This window comes from Salmo salar, chromosome 03, assembly GCF_965601325.2.
Source record: "Salmo salar chromosome 03, fSalSal1, whole genome shotgun sequence".
Classification (NCBI taxonomy): Eukaryota; Metazoa; Chordata; class Actinopteri; order Salmoniformes; family Salmonidae; genus Salmo; species Salmo salar.
The window spans coordinates 45,661,558-45,686,769 of NC_138293.1; the positions used below are offsets into that span (position 1 = coordinate 45,661,558).

Consider the following 25,212-nt stretch of genomic DNA (forward strand, 5'->3'; position numbering starts at 1 on the left):
CATTTGACATTTTAGTCATTTAGCAGATGCTCTTATCCCCCCTCTCTCTGTCTACCTCTCCCTCTCTTCCCCTCTCCCTCTCTTTCTTGGCGTAGCCTGGTCGGAATGCGGCAGTGGCCTCTTGCAGACGGCAGCATCCAGGGAACCTAAAAAGGGAAGGAGTCTCACTCTGGGTTCCTGGCAGCAGTAAGAAGTAGCAGGCAGGCAGGCAGCAGGCTAAATTAGGCTGTCTCATTGACTTCCACTCCCCAGAGCCCTGTAGGCAGCCCTAAGGAAGGAAGGCCGTACCAGAGGCCCTTATTGCCTGTTGCGCTACTGTGTCTCTGAGAGTCCCTGAAGAACCTCAGTCCCTGTGAAGGAGCTAAGTGTAGGTCAGTTGTATCTGGATAGAGGAGTGTTGTACTTTTGAAAGGGTGTTTTGGGATTTTCTTGGGATGCCGATTGATAACGGATGTTCACAGACCTGACTAGAGCAAGGTAAACATGGTTGATAAGATTTTGAATGTAGATTTGATTTGACTTGTTGGTTGAATATTAACTAGAAGTCCTGTTTGTTGACACAAATCTTGTAGCTATAGCACTTTTATAAAAATCTCTTTCTCTCTCTCTTTTTCTATCGCTCTCTCTGTCTCTCCATTGGCGGCAGGTGGGGATGTGCTGAGTGCTGCTCTCCTCTCAATATTGACTTCAGAAGGCCAGTCTGTCTCCTGTCTCTACCACTGTGACAGATTGACGGACTTGGCACTGAAGGTCTGATATACAAATGCACTCAGAATCCTTCTGAACAGGAACTTGGGGTAAGTGAAACCTTGTGCCAGTGCACCTGATACTGTAGGGGGGAGGGGGGTGTATGGTGACCTAAGCTCCCCTTCTGTTTCTGTGCCCCTAAACAGAACCACTACCACACCCAACTTCCTGTTTCGAATTGTTTCACTCCTTATCTGTAATGCTGCAAACTGGTCACATGTCAGAGTGACTTCCTCTTTTCACACACACACACTGACTGCTGTGAGGGAGAGAGACAGAGAGAGCGAGAGAGAGCGAGAGGGAGCAAGAGAGGGGGGAGAGAGGAAGAGGGGGGGGAAGTGAGGGGTGGGGGGGTGAAAGAAAAAAGAGAAATATGGAGGACGGCAGGGAGAAACAATTAAGCGTTACCATGTTTGGCAGCACATAATGTAAGCAAATGATGCAAATGAGATAAGGGCAGATTGCCATGGCAACCTGCTTGTCGGATCGGCCATGGTGTGATTCGGCCGCTCGCCAGGCAGAAGGCGCTGTTGGGAGAGAGGGAAAGAGAGAGAGGGGGAGGGAGGTGGAGTGAGAGAGTGAGAGAGTGAGACAGAGGGGGAGGGAGGGAGGTGGAGTGACAGCAATAGAAAGAGGGAGGAGGGAGAGAAAGAGAGATAGGAGGGAGAGAGAGAGAGAGCGGTGGGGTGAGAAAGATAAAGAGAGGAAGTGGAGAGAGAGAAAAAACTATGGAGTTAGAAAGAGCAAGAGAGAAGAGAGATGGTGAGTTTAACCCACAATGCATTGTGGTACATTGTGACTCGGTTAAAGTGTTGTCACTCAGCCCCAGTGTCACGTCAGCGTTCTACAGACATACAGGTAAGAAGGCACAGACACAGGGGACTTAAGGGCCACCTCTCTTTAGGATGAGGATAACCTCATAGACCTAGAAATATATTGGATTTAAGCTATTATATTTACTTTGATTTGACTTTACTTTCATACTTTTCTTTATGTAAAACTATAATACATATTTGACAAATTAATTAACTGTTACACGCGACTTCCATACCATGCAGACAATACGATACACTTTAACTTTAACTTTTTGATTATATTGTGAACATTTTATAAAGATAACATTTATAAGTGCCTCGTTCAGTTGCGACTTCATGCAGAACTTGTTTTATTTTAATGTATTTTGTTTTAAAAACTTTTGTTTTAACTTTACTACTGCAATAGCTGTCAGCATCTCCACTCTTCCTTTTATGTGAGTGTTTATGAGTGTGAATGATTGAGGTTGAGATGGTGACATTTTGAAATTGTTTGCAACTATTTCTCTGCAACCTGCCTGAATCTAATAGCACACTGCACAGCCAACTGAAATATCTCTTTACACAGGGTGTTTCCATTCACTTTCATATAATCTCCCTAGATAAGGCCGAAGTTAAGAGATATGCTACTGCATACACAGTGTGGAGTCAGCTAGGGACACTATGCCCTCTGTTTCCTAAGTCTGTGACCGTTAGAATCGCACCTGCTTCTCCTATCTGCGTCAGAGTCGAGAGAGAGCCATAGAAAATGGCGCGCTGAGGGACAACTTTATCTTCATACACCAGCAAGGCAGTTATTGCTGTAAGATGAATGATATGCTTTTTTTATGTATTATTTGAGAATGTTTCTTAAATTCTTTGAGAATGTTTTTAAATGGTTTCCACTAGTTTAGCAATTGAAGTTTGCGTTATTATAATTGTTTTACTCCCAAGTTTGTCTTGTAGTTTGACTTCATCAGTCTCTTTACATTTACCATTGATTAACTTTGTTGACAAGCAAGCCAAATCACTCAAGACTCCATTCAAAAGGGGTGTTACCACACAGAACGAATGAGTAACTATTTTAGTCTCAGCAGTTATATCTCATCTCCATTCTGCTGTCTCATAACCTCACAACGACAAAATGTTGTGAAATGGCTGACGTTGAATGCTCTCTGAGCTTCCAGCCTGTCAGCGATGCTGCGTGCCATGCTATATATTTTTGGGTGATGCTCTGTAATGGTGTGTGTGTGTGTGTGTGTGTGTGTGTGTGTGTGTGTGTGTGTGTGTGTGTGTGTGTGTGTGTGTGTGTGTGTGTGTGTGTGTGTGTGTGTGTGTGTGGTGTGTGTGTGTGTGTGTGTGTGTGATAAATGGGCCATCAGGGCTTATAAAGGGTCTGGGACATTTCAGTGAGTTCACATCAGCGAGCCAGTGTAATTTACAGAAGGCTGGGAAATAGCAGGACGCTGAGCAGAGCAGAGAGGGAGACACTTAACGTTTTCACCACAGGAGGAAGAGGGAGAGGGAGAGAGAGAAAGAAAAAAAGAAAGAGAGAGAGAAATAAATAAAGAAAAAGAGAACGAGAGAGAGAGAGAGAGAGATGTCATTAAATGTTTTGGCCTGCTGTCTCTCATACAGAAAGAGAGAAAGGGGAAAGAGAGGGAAAGGGAGAGACAGAGAGACAGAGAGTAGTTGTGGATAAGATGAAATTACATTAGATTTGAAAAATGCATAAATCAGTACTGCTTTTTCATCTAATTTCAAACAGCATTGTAAACATTGAAATTAGGGTATAACTTCAAGTTAAATACATTGACTTAACCTGATTAACATTTTGTTACATCAATCAAATTTCAACATAAGAACTATGTATTCGTTGAAACTGCGTAGAAAATGCCATGTAGAAACATAAACAATCTTTTTCATCCTTAACTTTTTCCACATTTTATTGTGTTACAGCCTGAATTGAAAATAGATTAAATGTAGATTTTGTGTAACTGGCCTACACACAATAACCCATAATGTCAAAGTGGAATTATGTTTTTTTTTATTTTTTTTATTTACAAATGAATAAAAAATGTAAAGCTGAAATGTCTTGTCAACAAGTATTAAACCCCTTTCTTTTGACAAGCCTAAATAAGTTCAGTAATGCAATGTTGCATAACAAGTCACATAATAAGTTGCATGGACTCACTCTGTGTGCAATAGTAGTGTTTAACATAATTTTTTTATGACTACCTCATCTCTGTACCCCACACACACAATTATCTGTAAGGTCCGTCAGTCTAGCGGTGAATTTCAAACCCAGATTCAACCACAAAGACCAGGGAGGCTTTCCAATGCCTCACAAAGAAGGTCACCTACAGTATTGGTCGATTTTAAAACATTCATTGTATTTATACACAGTACCAGTTAAAGTTTGGACACACCTACTCATTCAAAGGATTTTCTTTGTTTTTACTATTTTCTACATTGTAGAATAATAGTGAAGACATCAAACTATGAAATAACACAAATGGAATCATGTAGTAATCAAAAAAGTGTTAAACAAATCAAAATATATTTTATATTTGAGATTCTTCAAAGTAGCCACCCTTTGCCTTGATGACAGCTTTGCACACTCTTGGCTTTATCCACAATCTAAATGTGTTTATTCAACTTTCTTGTTGTTTTTCTGTTTCATGGAAACAGTATGAGAGTTTTAACTACATTCCAACTGTAGTCAATTGTTTTATGTATTTGCTTTTTCAAGTTTTGAATGTTGTATTGTAGTAACCCTCAAGCTTTTTTTCAGAACATAATTGAACCAGGACAATTCATCACAAGATAAAACACATAATACAAAGCCTGATTTCAGTCTTAACTAAATTTTGACGAAAAGTCTAGTTACTATATTTTGCCTTTGTAGGGCAGCATAGTCTACACACGTTTTATGCATGTCGTTTGTTGTTATTGTCAGCCACTAAAGGTGGTGTGCACTACAGTCAGAGGCTCCGTGTGTAACAACGCGAAGTGGGAGATCTCTAATCAATGCAAAATGGAATTAAAATTCCGTAATTACGTTAGCTAAATGAGAAGAAGGCTACAATGAGCAACCAACAGGCAGGCTGTTGTTTAAACTGAATAGGGTTGTTGTAACATTAGACAAGGACAGAGAGCACAGCAGAATAGCCTCAACTACCCTAGCTAGCTAGCATTGGCGGATGTGGTTGATTGAGACGCAGCCCATGCAACAACAAAAAAAAAACATATCTCTAGCTTAAACAGACAGTTTTTTATTGGAATGCTAATGCCATTTCCAAGGGGGTGCGGACATCGACTCTAGGGGTTTTAAATGTAGAGAAATATCCTCTGTGGTTATGACATAGAGAAGGGATTGAGGACTGAGAGAAAATGTCCACAATCAAAATAGTGAAATAGAGAGAGAGAGAGAAATGGAGTGAGTACAAAGTACTGGCGCGATGCATCAATCACCCTGCTCCTCCATTACAGGTCAAAGCATACTATTCCTCCAATCTGGGTCAGAGTGACCTGGCCTGCATTGACCAGTAGGCTTTCAACGGACCCATATGGGGCCCCAGTTTCTCATCTAGAACAGATAATCATATCAAAGCTAATTAAAAGCAGCCATTTTGACTCAAACGTGAATGGATCTGTTTCCATGTGTTGTGTGTGATTGGTTACCATGTGTGTGAGCAGTAATGGGGAAAACTGATGTCCATCAAAGTTAAAACTTTGTGCGGTTGGAACTACCCAGCACTAGCTCAGAGAACGCTCTCAAGTCTCACATTTCAGTCCGAAATTACAAACTTTTGGCACAGAGTCTGTGCTAGGAGCTAGTATACAGCCTTCTCTCACTCTTTGTTGAGAGAGAGAATTGAAAAAGGAAGCTAGATCAAGAGAAGAGAAGGAAATCAAGAACGAGGGAGAAAGAAAGAACAAGATAGTGCTTTGAAGTGTTTGCGGAGTTGAACCCAGTTAGTCCTCTAGCTGGGGCTGTCAGAGATTGTCACCCTGGGTTTAGGCCAAGCCGTGTAAATTAGAGGTGACTTATCACCAGCGCTGGTTAGACTGGCCTACAACGCTCTGCGCCGATCTGCTGCTAACAGACAAAGCTTATCACATCATCCAGGGAGAGAAAGGGAGAGCGAGGGATGAGTGGTAGGGGGACAGAGAAAGAGAGACGGAGAGATGGGGAGCAGAGTGAGTGAGGGGAGACAGGAGTCTCAGAGGAGGGGGACAGAGAGAAAGCGAGAGAGGGGGCTGAGAGAAGAGAGCGATAGCGTGCTGGGAAACCTGTAGTGCACAGGTGCACTGCGATTTAAATGAGTGACATTTCATTGAGATACTGTAGGTGATGAAATGATGGATGCTTGGTTCAACTGGATGCTTGGTTCAACTGTTTTCAGAACTAAGCATTTCACCATAGATGTTCAAGTGAAGCCTATGTAAAGGGAAGCCGTTTGCACCAGTCACGTGCAACATCTCCACTGACCTCACATACTCTCCATCCATGGGCATAAAATTAGCCTTGGACCCAACCCTGTGGCTGTGGCTTCCCTTCCTCTCTCCCTGGCCTCTCTCCCTGGCCTCTCTCCCTGCCTTGACCAGTAAACTATGCATTAGCTTTGGGTTGGTTGCTGGGAGCTGTGTGATGGTTTCTCATGGTTGTTAAAGTCATGCATTTGAGCTGATGGTTTCTCCAGGTCAGGCTTTCTCTCTCTCTTTCTCTCTCTTGTATTGTGCCCCTGGGCTGTGGCCTTTCTAGTTGGTATACTGTATCTGTGTGCTCTGTGTTGGTTTCTTTGGTTGGTAAAATATTGTATTATTAAATATTAAAGAATTAAACATCTCACTAAAAGCTTCAGTCATACAAAAGTTATACTTAAACCCGAACCGGTCCTCCAGTAGATTAGAAAGAATGGCTCACCCTTTGTTCAAAATTGCCGTTTTGCCTTTATCCAGATTACAAGTTCTCATTTTCAGTTAATTGAAAATTAATCCTTGTTCAAAGTATCACCTTTTCTAAAACAACCCACACAAAGCTGGTTACAATGTCAATGTCATCCTCCTGAAAAGCCAGAACAAATATTAAAACAAATTTGGAAAGCCATAGTCAATCAATTAACAATATAAAAATACTAAGAGCAAAAATATTCATCTTTAATTTACAATATATGGATATTATGAGATTAGAAAGGTTCAGAATTAATGTAATACATCACAGCACAGTTACAAATATATGGCATTTACAGAGTGTTCGGAAAGTATTCCGACCCTTTCAGTTTTTCCACATTTTGTTACGTTACAGCCTTATTTGAAAATGTATTAAATAAAAAAATGTCCTCATCAAAAACAGGATTGTGTCGAGGCACAGATCTGGGGAAGGATACAAAAAATGTCTGCAGCATTGAAGGTCCCCAAGAACACAGTGGCCTCCATCATTCTTAAGTGGAAGAAGTTTGGAACCACCAAGTCTCTTCCTAGAGCTGGCCTCCCGGCCAAACTGAGCAATCGGGGGAGAAGGGCGTTGGTCAGGGAGGTGACCAAGAACCCGATGGTCACGCTGACAGAGCTCCAGAGTTCCTCTGTGGAGGTGGGAGAAGATTTCATAAGGACAACCATCTCTGCAGCACTCCACCAATCAGGCCTTTATGATAGAGTGGCCAGCCACTCCTCAGTAAAAGGCAAATGACAGCCTGCTTGGAGTTTGCCAAAAGGCACCTAAAAGAGTCACAGACCATGAAAAACAAGATTTTCTGGTCTGATGACACCAAAATGAACTCTTTGGCCTGAATGCCAAGCGTCACGTCTGGAAGAAACCTGGCACCATCCCTTCGGTGAAGCATGGTGGTGGCAGCATCATGCTGTGGGAATGTTTTTCAGTGACAGGGACTTGGGAGACTAGTCAGTATCAAGGGAAAGAATGAATGGAACAAAGTACAGAGAGATCCTTGATGAAAACCTGCCCCAGAGCTCTCAGGACCTCAGACTGCGGCAAAGGTTCACCTTCCAACAGGACAACGAACCTAAGCAAGCACAAGGCCAAGAGACACAGGAGTGGCTTCGGGAAAAGTCTCTAAATGTCCTTGAGGGGTCCACCCAGAGCCCGGACTTGAACCCGATCAAACATATCTGGAGAGACCTGAAAATAGCTGTGCAGCGACGCTCCCCATTCAACCTGACAGAGCTTGAGAGGATGAGAGGATCTGCTGGGAAAATTGGAGAAACTACCCAAATACAGGTGTGCCAAGCTTGTAGCATCATACCCAAGAAGTCTCAAGGCTGTAATCGCTGACAAAGGTGCTTCTACAATGTACAGAGTAAAGTGTCTGAATACTTATGTAAATGTCATATTTCCATTTTTTTTTATTATACATTTTCTTTAAATTGTAAAAACCTGTTTTTGCATTGTCATTATGGGGTATTGTAAGTAGATTTATGAAGAAAAACATCTATTTAATCAATTTTAGAATGATGCTGTAAAGTAACAAAATGTAAAGTCAAGGGGTCTGAATACTTTCCGAATGCACTGTAAGAGAGAGTGGTCTACGGAGATATTTGGGATGGGCTACGGAGATAGGTGGTGTGGGATTAAAAGCTTATGATCTGTTATAGTTAGGACCGGAAACACCATATACCGGATATGTCTGAGAACCATGTAATGTGTAATATCAAACTATATTTCTGACATGTAATACTGTGTATAAAAGTTCAATGTGAATAATGTATATGTAACAAAATAGCTGTAAAAAAGAACAATAATGTAAAACCAAGTTACTTTTGTGCTCCGAAGAGATGGGCCAATGTTAATAAAAATGAAAAAATATAGCTACTAGCAGCAATGAATGGGGTTCACAGGATAACAAAGCAAGTACTCTATCATGTAGGACCTATCTTACTTTATGTGTAATCAGTGAAAGCATTAGCATGTTGATTTAAATCTCAGTTGGTACACTACACTTTATCGTTCCAAAATACTTTAAAACACTCTCACAGCTGTAATGAGCTGACTGTGCAAGCGGTGGGACTTCTGGTTTCTCATTTTACAGAATAAAATATAAACTTTTTACTACTTTCAGACTACATAATAGGGCAACAATAAATGAGTATACAGATATACTAATCATGGAAGAGGAAATGACGTGGCAAGTGGCACCGTGGTAGGCACAGTTTGTCCAATGAATTAATCGTAAAATTAAGGATTAGCTGATAACTGCCAAACAAACATTCTGGATAACATAGAGAACCTCAAACTCATTGGTATGCTCGAACAACAATCATACACATCAAAGCCACCAAGATCAATCTTTTCCTCAAGCAAAACTGAAGAAAAGGATCTGCCGATTAAACATCTGAATATAACAATAGAAGATTAGGTTTTTAAACAATGTTCGCAGAAGATAAGACATTGCTGGAAAGCATAAAGGAACAGCTGAAGAAGCTGGATCTTTTGCCTGGGCTATTGGAGGAGGTTGAGGCCCGCAAGTCAGGAATAGATTACAGCAATAAAATGAAGAAGAAATACGAGCTGAAAATAAATGATTGAAAAAAGAATACCACAATGGAAGCAGAATTACGTGATCTGACGTGCAGAAGAATGAAGAGTAATATTATCATAATGGGAGTAAAGGAGGATGAAAATGAAAACTATCTGGCAAATGAGGATAAAGTGGTTTTCATGAAACGTCATCTCAAGATGACAACCGAACAGGAAGATACAATCGATTTTTAGCAGCAAAGGGGAGAGAAATCTCCATCCAATTGTAGCTCGGCTAACTCACTACAAAATGAAGGTTGCCTTGCTACAACGGGGTAGGGATCTGAAGAACAATTTCCCCATGAAATACCCCACTTTCAAAAGGCTCCAAGCAGAGAAGCAGAATGTTTGTCTAGTGGTCAATAAGTTGTATGTGAACAACCAATTGTGCAAGGACTTGAAGGTTACAACGTGGCTGTGGGTGAACTACTGCTACTGCTGAGGTAGTCCCCGATACACAACATTGCAAAACACTACACATTACAATCCTATATTCGTAAAAAAAAAATGTCATGCATGATGGACTCAACTTTTTTACTCATGCATATGGAACCTTGGACTATGTGGGCTTATAATTAGGTTTAGATTCATGGAAAGGCAAAAATGGGTGATGGTAGGCGGAGTCTTTTTTTCTTTAGAGCAGGGGTTCCCAAACTGTGGGGTGCGTGCGGTGATCCCCACCTCAAAAAATATACAAAAATAAAATAAAAAACAACTCAGTCCGGCTTTCAACTTACTCTTGAAATTTGTAATAGTAGAATGCACAAGTAGAATCCTCTTGTCATGTTAGTCATTGCATACCTTAAAGAGCTATTTATAACTTGTCCGAGATATCAAGATGAACTAGCCCATGTCAGCAAACGTTTTTTAGCTAGTTTTTTTAGCTCATATATTTTGTTGTAATGTCTGAGTCACTCAAATATCACATGCATACACATTAGACATGGCAAAATCCATAGAATTGATGAACATTTGCTTTAAAACTGCAACATTTTCTCTGTACCTCATTACAAAATGTGTAGAATTGCAGTAAATAAGTTTTAAAACTTTTCTCTCCACCAACAAGAGGGGTGTGAACAGTTTTTGTCATGAACAGTGCTTGTGTCCATAGAAATAGATGTGGCGCACAGGATGTTCCCCAATACTGGTTTAAAAGCTTATTTCTTGCAATTCTACACATTTTGTCATGCACAATATATAAACTGAACAGTGACGGACCCAAAATCAAACCTTGTGGAATGCCACATGGGTGACAAACTCTTGACTGATTAAATAGGTTCTAAACCAATATAGAACTGGACCGGAGAAGCCAACCCACCTCGCCAGTCTGTCCAGAAGGACATGATGGTCGACAGTGTCGAATGCAGCACAGAGAGTTGTTTGGCGTCTGTGTTGGCTGTGAGGTCATTTACCACTTTAACTAAGGCTGTGCAGGTCTGACAATCTTTCACCTTCTGTCTCGCCCCTCCCTATTTCTCTCTCTCCCCCTTTCTCTCACACCCTTGAAAATAACAGTGTTGATGTAATAGAGCCAGCAGTTCCTGGTTGTTGGTCTAGTGGGTGGAGCGAGCAGACAGAGAGAGAGTGAGCGAGAGAGAGCGAGCGAGAGAGAGCGAGCGAGAGTAGCCAGAAAGCTGCAGCAGAGAGTCTGTATGATTGGTGTTGCCGAATGCAGTCAGTGCTGCCTCCTCCTCCTCCACTCCTCCTCTCCAGCTGCTGCTACAGTGCAGTCGTCCAGCAAGTGGAGCTCTCCTCTGGCTGCAGTAGCCCGGAGCCCAGAGACACAGCACAGCCACCAACAGGAGCAGGGAAGGGGAGACACTAGCGCACAGAGCCAAGCCAGCAACACACACACACACACACACACACACACACACACACACACACACACACACACACAGAGGAAGGCACTCCTCTCGCACCACACCGTTCTGCGCAGCGCCTTCACTCGTTCGCTTGTTCACTCACTCTCACTCACTCCTCCGCCAGATTTCTCCCTCGTTCCACTCTGCTCTGCCTGAGAATGGTCCAGCCGGTGCCTGGGGCTCTTCTGTCGTGGCCTGTCTGAACACACACAAACATACACATATTCAATAGACACACGGATGCGCGAGCACAAACCAAACAGCAATGTGAGAGGTAAGGGTTTCCGTTTTACCCTACTCTCCTTCTTTCTCTTTCTCCCTATCTCCCTCTGTGACGAGGCGACTGTCTTTACTTATAGCAGTAGGGTCCAGCCTGTTGTAAGGGAAAGATATGCTGGGGTTTGTTAGCTTTAGGTCTATGTGTGTGTTCGCTTTGCGGGGCACTAGGTTAACATCTGTTTGTTATGTCTTGTCTTACACACACACACACACACACACACACACACACACACACACACAGAAAATGCATACCAGACTAAATACAGAAGGTCACACAATAGCTTCTATAACTTCTTTCTGTGGCGAACGCTAGAAGCAGGAATGTGTGTGTGTGTGTGTAGAAGGCTGTGGTTACTCCGGGAAGCAGGAAAGTGGATCAGTAGTTGGGATACACAGGTTCTATTCCCTCTGTCTGACTCAACAACTCAACATGTTGGAAACCAACGGGCCAACCAGAGTGAGGCTTGGTTTACGACTAAACATAAAAAAGCTTGCCTATTTTCTCTAGCATTCCTTTTTCTCTCTCTTTTTTCCCCTTTACTTTCCTTCACTCAGTTTTTTTCACTTTCTCCTCCCAACTCTGAGCGTCAGCCTGGCGGTGGTGTGGTTTTTAGCATGCACTCTCAGCGTGTGTGTGCTGTGTAAGGTGAACTCCCCGCCTGCTGCATGTAAATGATGTGTGACATGTGTAGCTGCTGCTACCTTATATGGTGAGCGCTGTATTTCAGTACAGTAAAGCCTTGCCAAACATTCTGGGTCGCGGGAGGAGAGAGTGTGTGAGGGGGTGGCTAGGTGTGTGTGTGGTGTGTGTGGTGTGTGTGTGTGTGTGTGTGTGTGTGTGTGTGTGTGTGTGTGTGTGTGTGTTTGCCTGCGTCTCTTTGTATGTGTCTCACAGAGAGGGAGTAACTGAGAGAGTGCGAGAAAAAGAGAGCGAGAGAGAGAGAGGAGGAAGAGAGCGAGCGACTCATTGAATGGAAGGTTTTTAGTTTGCGGCGCAGCACTGTTTATTTGGAGCAGCTAAGTAAGTGAATACGTACTTTGAACGGCTGAGAGAGATTCACCAATGTTGTCATTTAACGGGTTTTACGTGTGTGTTCAAGAGCAAAGTAACCCTGTTGTCTGCGTGTTATGATGAGAAGACATGTACTATAGCATTATGACTGGTTCTGCTGTGAAGGGAGACAGTTGCTGGTAGCTACTAGCTAGCACCATTGGGTCCTCCTTCTCTGGGTTTAGACTTTACAGTCCTGGCCTCTCCACTCTCTTTTCTTCTCTTCTCCTCCCTTCTGTTCTGTTCGTCTGATACTTTAAGATTATGGGCCCTGGCCTCTATTGTCTTCTACTCTCTTATCCTCCCTTCTCCTCTCCACTCAGTTCCCCATTGGTTTCCTCTTGGTGGTGTGTCTGTGGTTGAAGCACTCATGAGGAATTTTGTTGTTGTGAGTTAGATGGTTTGCAGTGGCCCATAGAGATGCACTGCTGATTACGTAGTGGGTTCTGCCTTTCCCTTATGGAATGCCTTTAATCTTTTTTTCATGTCCTTGATTTATACTGGAGATCATGCTGAGATTAAACATCTCTTTGACAAGGGAGAGTCATCCCAAGACAGCTGTATTTATTCAAATGTATTTATAAAGCCCTTTTTACATCAGCCGATGTCACAAAGTGCTGTACAGAAACCCTGCCTAAAACCCCAAACAGCAAGCAATGCAGATGTAGAGGCACGGTAGCTAGGAAAAACTCCCTAGAAAGGCTAGAACCTAGGAAGAAACCTAGAGAGGAACCAGGCTCTGAGGGGTGGCCAGTCCTCTTCTGGCTGTGCCGGGTGGAGATTATATATTTTTATTGTATTGTGATGTTCAGTTCCTCGTGGAATCAATTGCTGACACATTGCTGTGTGTTTATGTGTGTGTCTCCATGATGTGTGTGTGCATTTGTGCGACCATGCATTTTTGCATGTGTTTGTGTGCCTGTGTGTATATTTCATAGGTTCAATCATGTGTGTGTTTGTGTGCCTGCACATGTGTGAGTGTCTCCCTGTATCACTCAATGATCTATGCTCTGACCTGAGGACAGGATGAGGTGCCTGAGAGGTTCCCGCTAACAGGTTAAGCCTTCGTTGGGCGTTTGGGTCTACAGGCATGTTACTACCGTGTTACGATTGAGTTTGAACTGCGTTATGCACCATATTACACTAATATCACACTCCATAACATGCTGTCATGGCAACGGGGTAGCGGTTGATTCGATCACTGCTATATGGCACAGTCCAAACTTTAATGTTCGTTCAAGGGTTTGGCAAGTTGAATAGTCAAATACTTACTTGCAGCTTGCCTGGTTATCGGATTTCATTGTCTTAGTAGTATTATGTCTGGAATGTATGAAAAACATACTGTAGAAGAAATGACAGCAGTAGTACTCTGTTACTGCAAGGCTATACTGCAAAGCTACTAGTAGAATAATGAATGAAATATTTTTTTTTTTACATCTGTAAAAATCTCTGAAAGAGAAAAACATTTAAACTGAACATTTACTTCAGTTATCCATTCTCATTTTGACGCCAAACCCACCACCGGTGTGCGTGGCCAAAGAGCTCTATGTTCATGTCATCTGACCAAAGCACAGGTTCCAATCCAAGTGCCAATGCAGTTTAGCAAACCCCAATTTACATTTGTTGCTGACATGAAAATAGAGCTCTTTGGCCACACACACCAGTGGTGGGTTTGGCGTCAAAATGAGAATGCATGAATAGAAAAGGACCCCGTTCCTACTGTAAAATATGGTGGTGGATCTTTGATGTTATGGGGCCATTTTGCTTCCACTTGTCCTGGGGCCCTTGTTAAGGTCAACGGCATCATTAACTTTGCCCAGTACCAGGATATTTTTGCCAAAAACCTGTTTGCCTCTGCCAGGAGGCTGAAACTTGACTGCAAGTGGATCTTCCAGCAAGACAATAACTCCAAACACACATCAAAATCCACAAAGAAATGGTTCATTGGCTACAAATTCAATATTTTGCAATGGCCATCTCAGTCTCCGGACTTGAAACCCATTGAAAACCTGTGGTTTGAATTAAAAAAGGCTGTCAGTCCATAAGAGCAGATGAAGAATATCAAGGATCTGGAAGGATTCTGTATGGAGGAATAGTCTTAAGATCCCTTCCAATGTGTTCTCCAACTCATAAAACATTTTAGAAAAAAGGCTCAGTGCCATTATCCTTGCAAGGGGATGTATTGAAAGTTATTGAAAACAGGGGTGCCAATCATTTTGACTCCTACCTTTTTGACAAAAAACATCTCTCTGAGCAATTGTATTAGTATAAAATAATATTTTTTTGCATACAATATACAGTGCATTCGGAAAGTATTCAGATCCCTTGACTTTTTCCACATTTTGTTACATATTCTAAAATGGTTTAAATAGTTTTTTCCCCCTCATCAATCTACACACAATACCCCATAATGACAAAGCAAAAACAGTTTTTTAGAAAATTTTGCTAATTTATAAAAAAACGAAAACAGAAATATTACATATGTTTTCAGACCCTTTACTCAGTACTTTGTTGAAGGACCTTTTGGCAGCGATTACAGCCTCAAGTCTTCTTGGGTATGATGATACAAGCTTAGCACACCAGTATTTGGGAAGTTTTTGAATTTTTTTATTTAACTAGGCAAGTCAGTTAAGAACAAATTCTTATTTACAATGACGGCCTAGTCTGAATTGAGCTTAACCCTGGTAGGAGGAGAAAAAAAGACCATTGTTTTATTACCAGGAACTGTAATGCATGAGGGAGAGAGAAGCAGAGCAGCAGTTCAAGCAGGGAGCTTGGGAGGGGCTGTGCGTTGTGCGTCTGAGTGACGAGGGGAGCAGAGAGGGGTAGAGAGATAGCAACCAAGTTGACTTACGCTGTTAGGCTAACTTATTGTTAGTTATTTATCATCTCATCTGATTACATGCTACCTGTCTTGACTGCATCAAACCGAGATAAGCTATAGCTAGCTAGCTAAGATTAGCTAGGCTAATTGAGACTACATAACTTTACCTGTGTGCTTTCTCCCTTTCCTACAATTGGACAACAACAAGATACACGCGCCACTCTCGTGAGTGGCCCTAGTACTGATCAGAGTACATCTTATATCCACCATACAGTTCAATGTAAATGCATTGGCCACAGGCAGAGCAATAACAGGTCTGTTATAGTATGTGCAGTTTAATCCCAGACTCTTTAACAGCCACTGAGACACTAATGTAAACGTGAGCCAATAGCCTTCTCATTAGACCATAAGAGAAGCCATTATCTCCATGTGTCTGTTCATGAGTTTAACACATCCGTGCACACACACACACACACACACACACACACACACACACACACACACACACACACACACACACACACACACACACACACACACACACACACACACACACACACACACACACACAGTCATTCCGACGGTCACTCACATGGCCACACAGTAGGACATTCACGGCAGCTTAAACACACAACAGGGTACATGCGTGTGCGTGCGTGTGTCTGCGTGTGTGTGCGTGGTTAGTGACTGTGTATGTGGGCCACACAACAGATCTCATTGTCTTCTGATCCTCTGTTTGCTCTCATTGGAATGAATAGCCATTGTTTGTTGTGCGACGCTAACCAAAAACTCTCACTCTCTTGCTCACACAGACACACACACACACACACACACACCACTTCGCCCCATGACAAACCAGGCATATGCTGCAAGAGGCAAGAAAAGAGGATCTGATACTGAGGATGGTTATTATGACGATTATTAGGAGTAGATCAAGTAATTGTGTGTGTTTTGTATAATACTCACTGATGATGATGATAAGGAGAATATGAAATGGGCTATGAGGAAGGTGTTAGACCTGTCCAGTATAAGACCCTGTGCTGTATTGCTGACCTAACCCAGTGAGCCCATAGGACCGTGTTTGGTCCCAGCCCTGTCCTTGGCCTGCGGTCATCTCTCTGGTCATAAAAGCTCTCAGTCAACATGGGAAGTGGCGTTGTCAAGGAAACAGTGCTTACTCTGGGATATATGGCTCATGGCTGTGTGTCACAGTGGTGTAGAGGCGGCCCTAGATAAAGTTGCAGTGTGAGTATAAGTGTGTGTGTGTGTGTGTTAACTTAGGTGTGTATGTGTAAGTCTGAGAATGTGTGTGTGTGAATGTATGCGAGTGAGTTTGTGTCAGTGAGTGTGTGTCAGGGTGAGCGACGGCGATATTGACTTCTGATATTTAAAGCACACCAAACAGCCATGGCTGCGTTATTGCGTTTCCTCCAATGCCTTTAACTCCAAAGGCCTATCTCAGCACATCATCGCCCTGACTCTGACTCTGTGCTAATACCACTTCTTTACTAAAGAACAGGCTGAGGGAAATATAGTGCTGCTGTGTCTTTTTATTTCTGTGAACTGTGCATACAGGCAGCTCTCAGGAAAGCTGAAACAAAGGTCCTCATTACATGCTAGTTTCGTTTTACTAGCACATGCTAATAGTTTGGCTAACATCTCAAATATTTCAGTTCTCTGCTGGCACTATGCATACTTTTTTCAGACATGCACTTTAATAATTTGTATACTCTATTTTTATGCTTTGGAGGGTGGAAGTATGCAGCTAGAAGCTCAGTTTGTGATTGTAGCACGATGTCAAGCAGGGCAAGGCTAATTATCTAGCTAGTATCCAGTTATTCCTCAGGAAGCCTTATCATAACTGTGAACCACACCCTTGGTTTTTGTTGACTGCGAGGCAGTGATAGTGGTTTAGTCACAATGGCGACTCCTAAGCCATCCTGCACAATTAGAACGTAGCCTCGAACGCTGTAGCTTTCCATGTTGTCAGGCTGTCCCCCTCTGAGTCAAAATAGTAGGCTACGCTACACAATGGTTGTCACCTCACCTCCATAGCTTATAGATTTTATAGATAAGGACCTTGTTTTGATTTAATTAGACATATTCTAACACTAAAACCTATTGGGTCCATACTTGCAAACATTAGAAAAAGTTTAAACTTTAAATAACTGTCCAGTGAAAATCTCACTTTTAAAGGTTAATATTCTGTTATGTTTTTGACCCATCATATCCTTTGTGGCCAAAGCATGAAAGAAAAAAACCGTCAAACCTCCACTTGTATCCAAAACAGATTGTTTCATTTTTTTTTGCTATTTCCTCATTGAGGATGAGCTGGCTAATCAGCGGTCTACTCGCATGAATATCTTTAATGACCGGTATATGCAAACACCATTCTGTTGTTGCGGTATGCATACACCATTCCAACAGAGAAAATCTGCTTTTTAATATACTTAATTGCCATTTTTTGGAAGGAAATATATTTCACTCATATTGTATGTCATATTTCATAGAAATTCGGAAACACTGGACAGTTACTTTAAACTTTTTTCAACATCCGCATCACCGATTATTATCGTCAATGTAGTTGTTCGTAATAAAATGCTTTGTTGATTGCTAGGCATAAAAATACTATTATTGCTTGCTACATTTGAAACGAGGCCTCGTTATGGCCACAACCGGACTAGATTGTGAACGACTCTTGGCGGAATGCATTGCTTGACTGCCGTGGGGGTGATAAGTACAATGTTGTTCACGAACAGCAGCCCCCAAAACGATTTGTTCTTGAATTCGAGTTTGTTGAGCTGAGGCTGTGTATGTTTTGGTTCTACAAAGCTGTGTCCATCATAACATTCAATAATCAATTAGTTCATTCTTGCACTATGCGATTAATTATCAGTTCTAAACATGTATTTTTCTTCTCTATGCTCATGATCACTGTGCGCATATGACAGACAGAGGAAGAGGCGAGGGTGAGAGGATATAACCTGTTTTGGCATGGCCATTGTCATTGAGGGCTTCCATCATACAAAGATGTGTCCTCTATCTCTATGGCCTGCCCTGTCATTGGCTAGAATTGTCCCACCTGATCTCGCCTCTTCCCGCCTGCCTTCCATCTTTGAGGACATGTATTTCCATTGTTAATGCGGTCACTTGACTATCTTGTCAATATAACAGACAATCTTTGATATCTCCCAGCCCTACTCTCCATCTCTATTTCTCTCTATTTACTCCATCCTTCCACCAGTCTATGTGACCTTGCACCAAGTTCTGAGACCTTGGAGCGCGAGGGACTATTACCGTTAAGGATTCTGGGACAAAGCAGACCAGACAGTCATATTGAGGGCACAAAGATGGAGAAGTGTAAATGACTGTGTGTGTGTACGTGTGTTTTTCGTATAGATGTGTCCTTGTGTGTTGATGGGAGACAGTTGAAGGAAATAGACAGTAGTATAATTAAATGCAGGGAGTCATGAAGTAAGTGACACGAGAAGTCTGTGAATAAATATATCAATAGACGTAAAGGAGCACTGTCCAGGCATGATAGTGACTTAATGAGGCTTATTTATCTCATTGTCTCTCAATAATGTTGTATATGGAACAGTCAGCTACCTATCAAATGCTGTTTGGGTCAGTCAACGTCTTGTTATTTAACGTGTCAAATAACACTATTTGATGCGTCAAATAAACTAATGGTCCAATCAGGACTTGAATATGACTGCATGTCACTTAATACTTTAACATTATTATTTTACGTAGTGATTACACTATCACTCGAATTTCATATGTAACAGTGATTCACTGGTACGTATGTTATGATGCAGGTAAAGTTTTGTCTTGTGTGCCTGTGCGGCAGACACACAAGCTCTCGGTCTACAGGTCAGAAAACAAGCTATAGCTAGCTGATGGATGCAAATAATATTCTCCCTCAAAAACAGAGAAAAAAACCATAATCCGTTTCAGTAGCTATCTAGTTAGTTAGCTAACTATCTAGCAAGGTGTCATCATCGGAATACCCCGAATTTATAAAGCAGTTTTCTTATTTGGTTGATGGTCAGACCCGGTCCGGTCAACCCACTAGCCAGAGTATGAAGCTAGCTAGCTCCTATAGCTTGGGGCAACAGTTAGCTGGCTAGCTTGTTTAGTTCATTATCTATTATTTTCATGAACTAAAGTTTGGTTTCAATAAGAGAACAAGTGGCTATCTAATAGTCACATGGATTCCTAAATCATTGCTAAGAATATTGACAATGACTGCAGTTTCTGGTCATTGTTTTCAGGCTGGTTGCATTGGTGCTAGCTAGGTACCAAGCTAGCTAGCTAGTTACCCCAGAAGCTGCTAGTAACATTTTTTTTTAACCTTTATTTAACTAGGCAAGTCAGTTAATAAGAACAAATTCTTATTTTACAAGATGGCCAAACCCTCCCCTAACCCGGACATCTGTACCAAAGATATTTGTGAGTGACTGTCATACTGCAACCGAAGTCAACGTAGTAGGGAGACAGCCTACCTCCAGTTTACAAACTGTCATCGATGTTGACAAAATGCTTGATGACATATAACTTGCAGGGGGGAATGGGGGTCATGACCCCTCCCAATTTTAGAGACTGGTCAATTTGACCCCTTCATAATATACCATGATGAATTTGATTGATAGGAAATTATTTGCGCACTTTCTCTATTTACACCCCTCCGCCACCTGTAATTATGCTTTTGGTTTGGCCCAGTTCTCAGAAGCTGTGGTTTGCGGAGGCTTGTAAGGAGAAAGGAGATGCACAATAACTCCTCTCTTTAACTCTCCTCTCTCATCTTTTTAACAAACCCTCAAATCTGCGAGTTAACTTGTAACAAATGAAATAGTACAGTCAAATTTAACATGGTCAATTCATAACCACTAATAAGAATTATATAGAAAATTATGTTTTTTCAAATGGAAAAGGTTTCTGTTGCGAAGTGACAGTGGGCGTCTTGCTTATGAGCGCTATTTCTCAAAATGAGATGTAATATGTTATATTTGGCTTTTTGGTAGTATTATAAACCTTAAAAGATCTAGTTTCTAGAATTAGAGAAGAGCTGTTTCTATGAACCTTAGGCAGTAGGCCTGCAAGCCTGTTTCTCTCCCCAGTCAGAGGCAGCCTGCCTGTTTCCCAGACTGACCATTGACCAACAGCAGCAACCTATCCTCCTTCTTTATCATCCTATTTGAAGGCCAACATTGTGGATGGAAAGCACTAATCATGTTCATGCAACCTAATAATCACCATCAGAACACATCCTGAACCAACTTTAGTTTGTATTTCTATTTGAAAATCTACAACAGAAATTGGCCCACCCTAGTCTTCATTGCAACATTGCACAGCAGTAAGCTGGTTTATTTCTCCTTTATGATTTTTTTCTTCTTGATTTCAATATGGAAGGGAAACCAGGTACTGGTGTTTGTATGTTCTTGAGGAGTAAAAGTTTGAATTATTAACTACAATTGAATAATTGTGTTGTTCTTATACCATATTGATTGTGTAACAATAGTAGCAGATCATGCATTTTGGAAAGGTGAGGGGGCATGGGGGGTCATAGGATGTTCCCCATGATGAAAGGGGGTCCATGACTGAAAAGGTTTAGGAAGCACTGATCTAGGTAAGGATAGGCACAAATACAGATTGGCAACTCCATGCTTTAGCCTATTTATTTATTCAATTATGCTGGGCTACAGGTGCTAATGTGTATTGCTAAATAGCACAGCAGCCTGATGATATGGACCAATATGTTGTTAGGCTCATTTATGGAAAGGATAATTCTATTTTAGATGGTGTCAGCATAATGTTTATTTTCATTCATTTTGGAGTTGTAAAGTCATCAGAACTGACTTTCTCTACAAACAAATGACACGCCAAGCGTAGTAAATGGTACAAAAACGGGTTATGACATTTAAATTTAGTTAAAGCAGAGATATTGTGGTTACTTTCTGAACTGTTAGACCAACTTAGACCAGCAGTTTAAAGTAATACAGAAATTATTGGTATTTCAGTTGTGGTTGAAAAAGACTATAAAATAATAATAATTAAAAAAAATAGATATATTGTATGCTTAAAAAATTGAAAAAAAGATTTTTATTTTATGCTAATGGGATTGCTAAAAAAATTGATTTGTTTAGCAAGTATTGGAAACGTAAAGCTTAATAAAGAGCAGTGATTGGGCATTGGGAGGGATCTTAGACCAGATCCCTGATATCCTTAGTCTGCGCTTATGGACTGCCCTCTTCAATTCAAACCACAGGTTTTTAATGGGCTTCAAATTCAGCGCACACAACATTCTATAATATAACTGTGTTATTTGACGTGTGAAATTAAAAGCTTATTTGACGCGTCCAATAGTGTTATTTTAATTTTGACACATAAAGACCTGAACGGCCTTCTATAGCTACCTGCAGAGCTGACTGACTACCACAGCCCACGGAAACCATGGAAAGGACTGGAGAATCTGACACACATTATAGTCAGTAATTCATTAATTTGATTAGTAATCAAATTGAAAAGAGTAAATTGCTAATATAATTTATTGAAGTTTGGTTTCTAAGGTAAGGAATTTAGGGATTTATTTCTTTAGGTTTGTGTACCGGTGACTGCGGATGACTTGGTTGAGCTACTTTGTGTTCATTTCCTATTTGAAAATGTATCCACCTCACTAAACAGTATGCAATAAAAAAGCGTTAAAATTAGCTATGAGAAAGCAAAGCTTCAGAAATAAACACGTCTTAACATCAACACGCTCTGAAGCTCAAACTACATCCACCTCCATAATAAAACAACAGACAGATCAAACTTGGCCAAACAGACTTTTTCGATGGAATTAAGATGAAACATTGTGCAGCAGTTTTGAAACAGATTCAAAGTCAGATTAGAAAAGAATGTATATTTTCTTTGCTGTTTTGGGCTTTTCTCTTTCGAAGGTGTGTATTCCGTTCAGTGTCTTCCTGTCACGCCCTGATCTGTTTCACCGGTCTTTGTGCTTGTCTCCACCCCCCTCCATGTGTCACCCATCTTTCCCATTATCCCCTGTGTATCTATACCTGTGTTCTCTGTTTGTCTGTTGCCAGTTCGTTTTGTTTGTAGAACCTACCAGCGTTTTGTTTCCCTGCTCCTGTTCCTTGCTCCTGTTTTCTAGTTTCCCGGTTCTGACCGTTCTAGCTGCCCTGACCCTGCCTGTTGTCCTGTACCTTTGCCCCACTACTCTGGATTACCGACCTCTGCCTGGCCTGACCCTGAGCCCACCTGCTGTTCCGGTGTCTTACACCCTCTCTGGATTATTGACCCCTGCCTGCCTTGACCTGTCATTTGCCTGCCCCTGTTTAAAGAATAAACTTTTGTTTCTTCAACACTGTCTGCACCTGGGTCATACCTTAAAACGTGATACTTCTAAAGTGTGTGTGTGTTGTCTTTCGGTTCCAAAGTGTCTGTGTTGTTATCATTCAGTGTGTTTGGGTTCCAAAGGTCATAGTTGTCAACCGTATGTGCCATTTTTATTTGAGCCTGCATGAAGTCATCCAAGGTGAAGCCTTGTCAAGCAGTAGGGTGTTGTTTACTCAACCCCCTCATCTAGCTCTCTATCTTTCTCTCGCTGTCTCTCACTCTCTCTCTCTTCCCTTATCTCCCCCCCACTCCCACACACGCACTCTTTCTCTGGAACTATGATGCTCAGCTCTTTGTAAAAATACATCCATGTTGCCGGGTCATGGTGACCCATGGTGTCCTCCAGAGATGTGATACAGAATGTTGCAAAGTGGTTTTGTAGCGTTGCTGAATGTGCATATCGTTGCTGAACGTGCACATCATTGCTGAACGTGCACAACCTGTTCTAGGAAATTGAATTCTCTTGAGAGGGTGTAGCACTGGCCCTGCTCAGATAATGAGGGGAAACGACCCCTGTGACTCAAATCCCCCTGGGCACAGATGTCAGTTCAACGTCTAGTTTTGATTTACTTTTGGTTGAGTTGTAAACTAAGGTGAATTCAACGTGAAATCAACGAAAACTGTAATCATGCCATTGGATTTGGGTTAAAAGTTTGGAGAAAAAAAATAATAATTCCCTTACGTTTATTTCTGGCTCAATGTGCACTTTTTGCAAATCCAATCAGTTTTACATGTTGATTCAACATCATCACATAGATTTTTGATGTTGAAATTACATGGAAACAACCAGTTTTAGCCCAGTGGGATGTATCAAATTCCCATGGCAAACACAATAGTTTCATTATAAACAAACACTTTTCACTAGGGCTGTCCCTGACTAAAATACATTTTAAAAGGTGTATTTTTCCATATATAGACACACCCTATGTGTTTTAATAAAATCAACTATATGCTTGTCTGATGCTGTTTGATGAAATAAGATACAAATGACTCAAGAGGGAGCAAGAGATCAAGATAACCAGAAGACCATCCTCCTCCCGTTCCTGCTGTCTTTCGCAGATTCTGCCATTACTCTCCTGAAGTTGCTGGTAATAGGCTACATGAGGAGTCGGCAATCTTTCTCATGTGGAATGCCAATTTATATGACCATTTCTACCAATCTGTGTGCCAGTTATGGTTTTCATATGCACATTTTCGTGGAACAGTTTAATTTAATTTCTAATAACGGCTTCGTATCTCAAAATCATTGTCATGTGGTTAATCAAAATTCTATATAAATCTAAATGAAAATGATACAAACCTAAAAATTTACTTCTATTGCCATCTATGTAAAAATAGCCTACATAAATCCAACAGCCTGAGGGTAGAAAATATACTGATAAAAATTAATATCCTATAAATCACATTGGCTTATTCCATGTCTGCAACGAACTTGAAACATTGTATCAACTTTTGTGGGTCCAGCCCAAAGCTTGCTGTAGCAAACTTGCAACATTGTATAAAATATTCTGTGCCCTCAGAGTTTTCACCCCAGTGAGCTCTGGACAGACACACACAGCTGTAGGCTATTTTGCGCAATAGATAAGAGCCCATCAGGTATACCTATTTTATGACTTTCCACTGGATCAGATCGCGACATTTACCTCTTTCACCCCCCCCCCCCCCCCCTTTGTTTTTATACTGCTTCCACTCACTGTTTTTTACCTATGAATAGTTACTTTACAAATTACCTTGACTAACCTGTACCCCCGCACATTGACCCGGTACCGGTACCCCCTGTATATAGCCTCGTAATTGTTATGTAATTGTCTTGTGTTACTTTTTAATTAGATTTTTTGACTTTATTTTGTAAATATTTTCTTAACTCTATTTCTTGTTGGTTAAGGGCTTGTAAGTAAGCATTTCACGGTAAGGTCTACCTGTTGTATTCGGCGCAAGTGACAAATAAAATTGATTTGATATATGTTATCAGGTGCGCGTCCTTACTCAACATTGCGCGTCCTTACTCCAAACAAAAGACAATGACTAAATTGACAAAACACTTAAATGGATTGAAATTAACCAAAAATCGTTTCTTACAAGTGTAGCATAGGTTGTGCGCTCTGCAAACTACGTGTCCACTCTGACAATGAGAACGGTAAAATACTGTAATAATAATATAATGCATTAACAGAAATGACCATGACCAAACAAACATTGTGCATTAGAAATGATAGGAATTAATGGTAAATATAGGCTACTACTGGTGATGTATGTAATGGAGAATTGATAGACACTAACAATCAAGGCAAACAATTCACGCAATGAAGTTATGAAGCAATGAATGTGCACAAATTGGCAGGAGAGAGCGAATTCTGGAGAGAGACGTGCATTGTGGATTAGTTCACTGAGATGGGTGCGAATCAGACAGGTGTCTTGTGTGCCATTCAAAAATAGATACAGTGGGGGAAAAAAGTATTTGATCCCCTGCTGATTTTGTACGTTTGCCCACTGACAAAGAAATGATCAGTCTATAATTTTAATAGTAGGTTTATTTGAACAGTGAGAGACAGAATAACAACAAAAATATCCAGAAAAATGCATGTCAGAAATGTTATAAATTGATTTGCATTTTAATGAGGGAAATAAGTATTTGACCCCCTCTCAATCAAAAAGATTTCTGGCTCCCAGGTGTCTTTTATACAGGTAACGAGCTGAGATTAGGAGCACAC

The 25,212-nt window shown here is 41.2% G+C and overlaps 1 protein-coding gene across 23 annotated transcripts in view; it reads left to right on the plus strand.

Annotated features, from left to right (window-relative positions):
- Window positions 1–241: 241 nt before the first annotated feature.
- mbnl1 (muscleblind-like splicing regulator 1) overlaps window positions 242–25,212 on the plus strand; it is a 93,952-nt gene continuing 68,981 nt past the window's right edge. For 5 of the 23 annotated variants that reach the window (XM_014192076.3, XM_014192079.3, XM_014192085.3 and 2 more), the window contains exon 1: window positions 10,724–11,217. The gene's annotated coding sequence lies outside the window, so the exon portion shown is untranslated. Of the gene's footprint in view, window positions 478–646; window positions 798–1,379; window positions 1,606–10,722; window positions 11,218–12,050; window positions 12,244–25,212 lie in introns of those variants that run through there. The other 18 variants (XM_014192082.3, XM_082973526.1, XM_045714877.2 and 15 more) reach the window with 12 other exon arrangements.